At 41.0% G+C, this 7,438-nt stretch overlaps 1 long non-coding RNA gene across 1 annotated transcript; it reads right to left on the reverse strand.

Annotated features, from left to right (window-relative positions):
* Positions 1-218: 218 nt before the first annotated feature.
* On the reverse strand, positions 219-6,884 carry LOC132390787 (uncharacterized). The gene is made up of 3 exons (XR_009511011.1): positions 6,787-6,884; positions 3,943-4,015; positions 219-987 (listed from the first exon to the last, which is right to left on the reverse strand). It is a non-coding gene; the product is annotated as an uncharacterized LOC132390787 (long non-coding RNA).
* Between the last annotated feature and the right edge of the window lie 554 nt (positions 6,885-7,438).

Here is a 7,438-nt window from a genome sequence, read left to right on the forward strand (position 1 = left end):
AAATTCATTGTACGGTGCTTGTAAAAATGAATTTTTCATTATGAATTTTTGCAAGTTAAATATCATGAACAAGCATAAAATATAACAATAATGATTTATCATTTTGACATCCATGATATTTCAAAATATTTTATGAAGAATTAGAATGCATGTACATAAATTAATTTTCTTTTACAGAGTTTGCCAAATGATAAGTAAGGTTTAATCTGTCATTACAAACACAGAGAAACTTCAGCCAAATAAAGTGGCATGTCCAAATAGTTTACATCAAGTTTTGATCATAAATGCCTGGAAATCTTGAACAATTCATTAACATCTACAGATCCACCATCAAAGATAAATTTAACTAAGTACACCCTTTTTGAGGAGCATGAAATCTCAGGGAACTGTTTCAAGATTTCTATCTAGTTGTGTATTTGCATTCTCCAGATGTTCAATATCAGTGTTACGGTGCAAAGATGCCAATTGCTGATAGTTTGTCATCATTGCAATTTTAGAACCTGGTCCACTGAGTTGTCACTATATCCTTTAAATCTCCGCAACTGATAGGAAAATCATATAATTCAGACAAAAACTACAAATAGAGTGTATTAATCAAACAGTAAAGTAAAAATCCTTGTATTGCTTCACTGCTAGGAAAATATCAAAACAACGTCTTGGAATACTAGCAGTTAATTACACTGTAAGATAAGCTGCTGAAATTATACAGAGAATGAAAGCACATATAGAGCATTTCTTTGCCTCCAGATCATTCATTTACTGGGGGAAGAAAAAGAGGAAACTGATTTAAAGAGAACTTTGACACAAAAATTCTGCCACACATTGCTTGAATATGATACCCAAACTGAAACGAAACACCACAAGGTGTTCTTCATAATAACACAAACTTTCAGATAAGAAATGTAACTCTAGCAATCCTACGACGTTGGCCTCTTACAAATATTGTCATCTCATGCTGGTCTGATCAGCAGCAGTAATTGGGACCATCTGAAACAAAACAAGACTTTACAGATTTAGGACAACATAAATATCTGAACTATTGAGGGCCTACAATATCCTGACAAGTAACAGAGAGAATGTTTCAGAAATGCAATGGTGTGTGCATACTACTAAACTTATTGAGATTAAAGTCATTTATTGAGATTTGTAATGTTAGATTATGAATAAATGGACAAGGTCACAGTAATGCATGCACTATATGTTTTTGCACCACTCCTCTATGGTGCTGTATTTTTGAGGCTTTTTCCCTGATAGTCAATCTATTAAACTTCATACCATTATTTGCTCTGGCTTGTTTGCCTGATCTCAAGATAATCATCAGTGTGTGTTGCATAAAATAATCAACATTAAATGAGAGATATGTTAGGCTACATGTTGATATTTTCAAAAGAAACTAGCACTGGAAATTTCTTGATGTAAACCATGAAAAGCCAAGTTAAAATCATACTTTCCTGAAGACCTTAAAGGACCCAGGGACAATAAATAGTTAAATAAGTTGCATAAAAATAGAAATAAATATTAGTGAAGTAGTGTTCATGGGTTCAACGTTCATTCAGAAATCGGATGGCAGAAAGGAAGACACTGTTCCTGAATCGCTGAGTGTGTGCCTTCAGGCTTCTGTACCTCCTTGACTGTAGCAATGAGAACAAAGCATGACCTGAGTGATGGGCTCCTTAATAATGGATTCCTCCTATCTGAGACATAAATCCTTGAAGATGCCCTGGATACTGCAGAGATGGGTGCCCATGATGGAGCTGGCTGAGTTTACAACTCTGCAGTAGCACCCCCTCCCAATCATACAAGACGACAATACAGCCAGTTAAAATGCTGTCCACAGTACATCTATAGAAATTTGCGAATGTCTTTGGTGACGTACCAAATCTCAAACCGCTAATGAAATATGGCCGCTATTGTACCTTCTTTGTAGCTGCATCAATATGTTGGTTCCAAGATAGATCATCGGAGATGTTGACACCCAGGAACTTAAAATTGTTCACTCTTTCCACTTCTGATCACCCCCATGAGGACTGGTGTATATTCCCTTGCCTTACCCTTTCTTAAGTCCACAGTCAGTTCTTTGTTCTTGGCATTGAGTGCAAGGTAGTTGCTGCGATACCACTCAACTAACTGATATATCTCACTCCTGTACACTTTCTCATCACTGTCTGAAATTTTGCCAACAAAAGTTCTAACATCATCAGATTTATTTGAGCTATGCCTAACCACACAGTCATGGACGTAGAGAAAGTAGGGCAGTGGGCTAAGCCCACATCCTTGAGGTGCACCAGTGTTAATTATCAGCAAGGCAGAGATTTTCTTTCTGATCTGCACAGATTGTGGTCTTCCAGCTAGAAAGTCAAGGCTCCAGTTGCAGAGGGAGGTACAGAAGCCCAGGTTCTTAACTATGGGTGACAGGCTGGTGGAATGGAGGAGGGCTAATGTTATTCCATTGTTTGAGAAATGCTCTAAGAATAGGCCTGACATCAGTAGTGGGTAATTTATTGAAAGGTATTCTAAGAGACTGAATATGTAAGGATTTGGATAGACATGGACTGATTAAGAATTGTCAACATGGCTTTGTGTGTGGTATAATCAATCTTTTAGAGCTTTTCAAGGAAATTACCAGGAACATTGATGAAGGCAAGGCAATTGATGTAGTCTACATGGACTTTAGCAAAGCCTTTTTACAAGGTCTTGCATAGGAGGTTATTCAAGAAGGTTCCATGCTTGATATTTAAGATGAAGTAGTAACCTGGATTAGACATTGGCTTTGCAGGAGAAGGCAGAGAGTGGTAGTAGAGGGTTGTCTCCCTGATTGGAGGCCCGTGACTAGTGGTGTGCCACAGAGACCGGTGATGTGTCTGTTGTTGTTTGTCAGTGATCTGAATGATCTTAATGTGGTTAACTGGAGCAGTAAATTTGCAGATGACACCAAGATTGAGGTTGTAGTAGATAGTGAGGAAGACTACCAAAGCTTGCAATGGGAGCTGGGTCAGCTGGAAAATAAGCTGAAAAATGGCAGATGGAAATTAATGCAGACAAATGTGAGGTGTTGCACTTTGGGATGACAAACTAGGGTAGGACTTACATGGTGAACAATAAGACAATTAGAAGTGTGATAGAACTGAGGAGTCCAGGAATACAGGTTCATAATTCATTGAAAGTGCCGTCACAAGTAGATAGGGTTGTAAAGAAAGGTTTTGGCACATTGGTCTTCATAAATTGATGTAATAAGTACAGAAGATAGGATTTTATGCTGAAGTCATATAAGGCATTGGTGAGGCCTAATTTGAAGTATTATGTGCAGTTTTCGTCACTTATTTACAGGAAATATGAGTAAGATTGAAAGAGTAAGGAGAAAATTTACAAGGATATTGCCAGGGCTTGAGAACCTGAGTTATAGGGAAAGATTGAATAGGTTAAGACTTTATTCTCTAGATCATAGAAAAATAAAGGGAGATTTGATAGAGGTAAAAAAAATCATTAAAGATATAGATAAGGTTTTTCCTTCGAGGTTCAGTGAGACTACAACTAGAGGTCATGGGTTAAGGGCGAAAAGTGATATGTTTCAGGAGGACATGAGGGGCAACTTCTTCACTCAGAGGGTGGTGAGAGTGTGGAACAAGCTGCCAGCGGAAGTAGTGGGTGCAGGTTCAATTTCAACGTTAAGTAAATTTGGTTAGGTACATGGATGGGTGGGTATGAAGTGCTATGGTCCAGGAGCTGTGGTCAATGGGAATAGACAGGTTAATGGTTCAGCTTGAACTAGATGTGCTGAAGGGCCTGTTTCTGCCCGTAGAGTTTTGTGACCCTACGACTCTAACAGTTAGGGATCATTTTTTGCACATGGTGTTATGAAATCTGGAAATAGTTGTTGAAAATTCAAAACTTCAAAACTAAGTTTGATTAATTTTATCTGACTAGATTTTACATTGCCATTACCTGATCTTGCAATAACAACATCCTGGAGATATTGGGGTCCATCTCCATAGATCCATGAACTCAAGCAGATAAGCTGGTGGAGAAACCATAAGACAAACTTGCATTCATCAAGTCAAGTCAATTTTTATTGTCATTTCGACTATAACTGCTGGTACAGTGCATAGTAAAAATGAGATAATGTTTTACAGGACCATGGTTTACATAACACAGTACAAAAAATTAGACTGAACTACGTAATAAAAAAACACAGAGAAAGCTATACTAGACCACAGAGCTACACTGGACTGCATAAAGTGCACAAAAGTAGTACCGGCATTACAATAAATAGTAAACAGGACAGTAGGGTAAGGTGTTAGTCCAGGCTTTGGGTATTGAGGAGTCTGATAGCTTGGGGGAAGAAACTGTTATATAGTCTTGTCGTAAGAGCCTGAATGCTTCGGAGCCTTTTCCCAAACGGCAGGAGGGAGAAGAGATTGTATGAGGGGCACATGGAGTCCTTCATAATGCTGTTTTCTTTGCGGATGCACCATGTAGTGTAAATATCTGTGATGGCGGGAAGAGAGACCCCAATGATCTTCTCAGCTGACCTCACTATCCGCTGCAGGGTCTTGTGATCCGAGATGGTGCAATTTCCGAGCCAGGCAGTTATGCAGTTGCTCAGGATGCTCTCAATACAATCCCTGTAGAATGTGATGAGGATGGGGGGTGGGAGATGGACTTTCCTCAGCCTTCGCAGAAAGTAGAGACGCTGCTGGGCTTTCTTTGCTATGGAGCTGGTGTTGAGGGACCAGGTGAGATTCTCCACCAGGTGAACACCAAGAAATTTAGTGCTCTTTACGATCTCTACTGAGGAACCGCCAATGTTCAGCAGGGAGTGGTCGCTCTGTGCCCTCCTGAAGTCAACAACCATCTCTTTTGTTTTGTTCACATTTAGAGACAGGTTGTTGGCTCTGCACCAGTCCGTTAGCTGCTGCACCTCCTCTCTGTAAGCTGACTCGTCGTTCTTGCTGATGAGACCCACCACGGTGGTGTCGTCGGCGAACTTGATGATAGAGTTCGAGCTGTGTGTTGCAGCACAGTCGTGGGTCAGCAGAGTTAACAGCAGTGGACTGAGCACACAGCCCTGGGGAGCCCCCGTGCTCAGTGTGATGGTGTTGATGCTGCTCCCAATCCGGACTGACTGAGATCTCCCATTCAGGAATTCTAGGATCCAGTTGCAGAGGGAGGTGTTCAGGCCCAAAAGGCTCAGCTTTCCAATCAGTTTCTGAGGGATGATTGTGTTGAATGCTGAACTAAAGTCTATGAACAGCATCCAAACGTATGTGTCAGACAGGGCATTTAGCATAAGAGTCAGGAAGTCATGTTGCAGCTGTACAAATCTTTCGTTAGGCCACAGTATTGAGTTCATTTCTGGTCACCCCGTTTCAAGAAGGAAGGCTTCAGGGAGTATGCAGTGTAAGTTAACCAGGATGCTGCCTGGCTTAGAGAGTGTCGGCTATAGGAAGAGATTGGACAGACTTGAACTGTTTTCTCTGGAGCATTGAAGGTTGAGTGGAAACCCAAAAGCAGTTTTTAAAGTAACAAGAGGCAGAGATAGAATAGACAGTCAGAGTCTTTTCCTGGGATAAAAATGTCAAGTGCAAAGGTCAAAATTTTCAAGTAGAGGGGAAATCTTAAGAGAGATATGCAGTACAATTTTTTTTATTTACACAGAGTGCTATGTGTGTAGATCACGCTGCCAGGTGTAGTGGTAGAAACAGATACAGAAGTGTTATTTAGACAGATAGCTGAACTGGTAAAGGAGGATCAATGATCAGATGCAGGCAATTGGGATTATTTTCATTTGGGATTACCCTGGCCACAGACAGGATGGGTGGAATGGGTTGTTTCTGTACTGTGCCTTTCTATGGTCTATGTTCTAAATGCATTTCTCAGTTTAGCACCAAAGTCAATGTTAGCAGGCACCATCATCTCCACGTTCCCCTCCAAACTGTCCATGCAAACTGTCATTTGATGAGATGTCTTCTTGTTCTTCTATATTCTAAAAAATTCAGTTCCAGTCTACTTGGATTCTCCTCAAATGGCAAATCCACTCTCTCTGGAATCAATCTAGTTCCGGTTTAAGATGGTGAAATGCAGTGATGCCATACTGGCAGCAAACAAATCTACTAACTATTTATTAATCACACTTTTTATGGACAATGATCACTGCAGTCAATAGCCTATAGCTTCACTTATGAAGATGAGCTTTAGAACCGCCTTTGCAACCAGGCATTTTCTGTGCTGTGAAGTGTTGAAGGTGCAGGACGGTTGTGGTGTGACATGTATGGCTGAATCAAGGCAGCGAGGCCTGGGCCTGAGAGTGAGGAACGAGCTGATATTTGGCCATTCCTGGAGTTAACTTGGAGCCGATTTGAAGTGGTATTTCCAACGTGAGGCAGAGTCGAAGTGGCAGAGCCTAGGCCTGAGAGCAATGCACAAGGCAATGTTTAACCAATTTAAGTGCCAGACCGGATTGAAAAGGTCGGGTTCAAACCAAATCGAGGCTGTGGACCTCAGGCCCAGGAGCATACTGAAGAGGCAGGACACAGGTCTGAGAGCAAGGAACGAGTCATTTTTGGCCGAGTTAGGCACAGGCCAGCATAAAAAGATCAGGGTATTGGGGCCTGAGGCAAGGGATGGATTGGTGTTCATCTCGCCGCACCACAAGGTTTTTCTCATCTCTGCATTGAACTGGGGCTGTGGCCTGCAACTAACAGGCTCCTGGACCAGCTGCAGTGATGCCTGGCTTCGTGGTTGTGAACTCAATTTCCTGAACTTCAGTTCTAAATGTTATTTGCTTACCTTTAATGTTGGCATGATTTCTTTTTGCACACCGGGTGTTTGACACTTTTCATTTTTAATGGATTCTATTGGATTTCTTTTTTTTGTGCTGGCTGCCTGTAAGGAGATGAATCTCAAAGTTGGATATAGTATACATACTTTGATAATAAATGTACTTTGAACTTTGAATCTTTACTTCATCCCTACTTTGGCAAACAAATCTTCCCTTAGATAAAAAGAGCAAAACTACACAATACTCCGGGTGTAATCTAACCAATTGAAAGGTATTCTAAGGGACCAGATGTATAAGATTTGGATAGACATGGTCTGAGTAAGGATAGTCAGCATGGCTTTGAGCATAGTAGGACACGTCTAACCAATCTCATAGAGTTTCTTGAGGAAGTTGCCCGGAAAGTGGATGAAGGCAAGGCAGTGGATCTTGTCTACATGGACTTTACTAAGACATTTGACAAGGTCCCGCATGGGAGATTGGTCAAGAAGGTTTAGTCGTTCTGAATTCAGGATGAGGTAGTAAATCGGATTAGATATTGGCTTTGTGGGAGAAGACAGATGGTTACCTCTCTGTCTGGAGGCCTGTGACTAGTGGTGTGCTGCAGGTGTGCTCCATTGTTGTTTGTCATCTATAGCAATGATCTGGATGATAAAGTGGTTA

This window comes from Hypanus sabinus, chromosome 3 (assembly GCF_030144855.1).
Source record: "Hypanus sabinus isolate sHypSab1 chromosome 3, sHypSab1.hap1, whole genome shotgun sequence".
In the NCBI taxonomy this organism is placed as follows: Eukaryota; Metazoa; Chordata; class Chondrichthyes; order Myliobatiformes; family Dasyatidae; genus Hypanus; species Hypanus sabinus.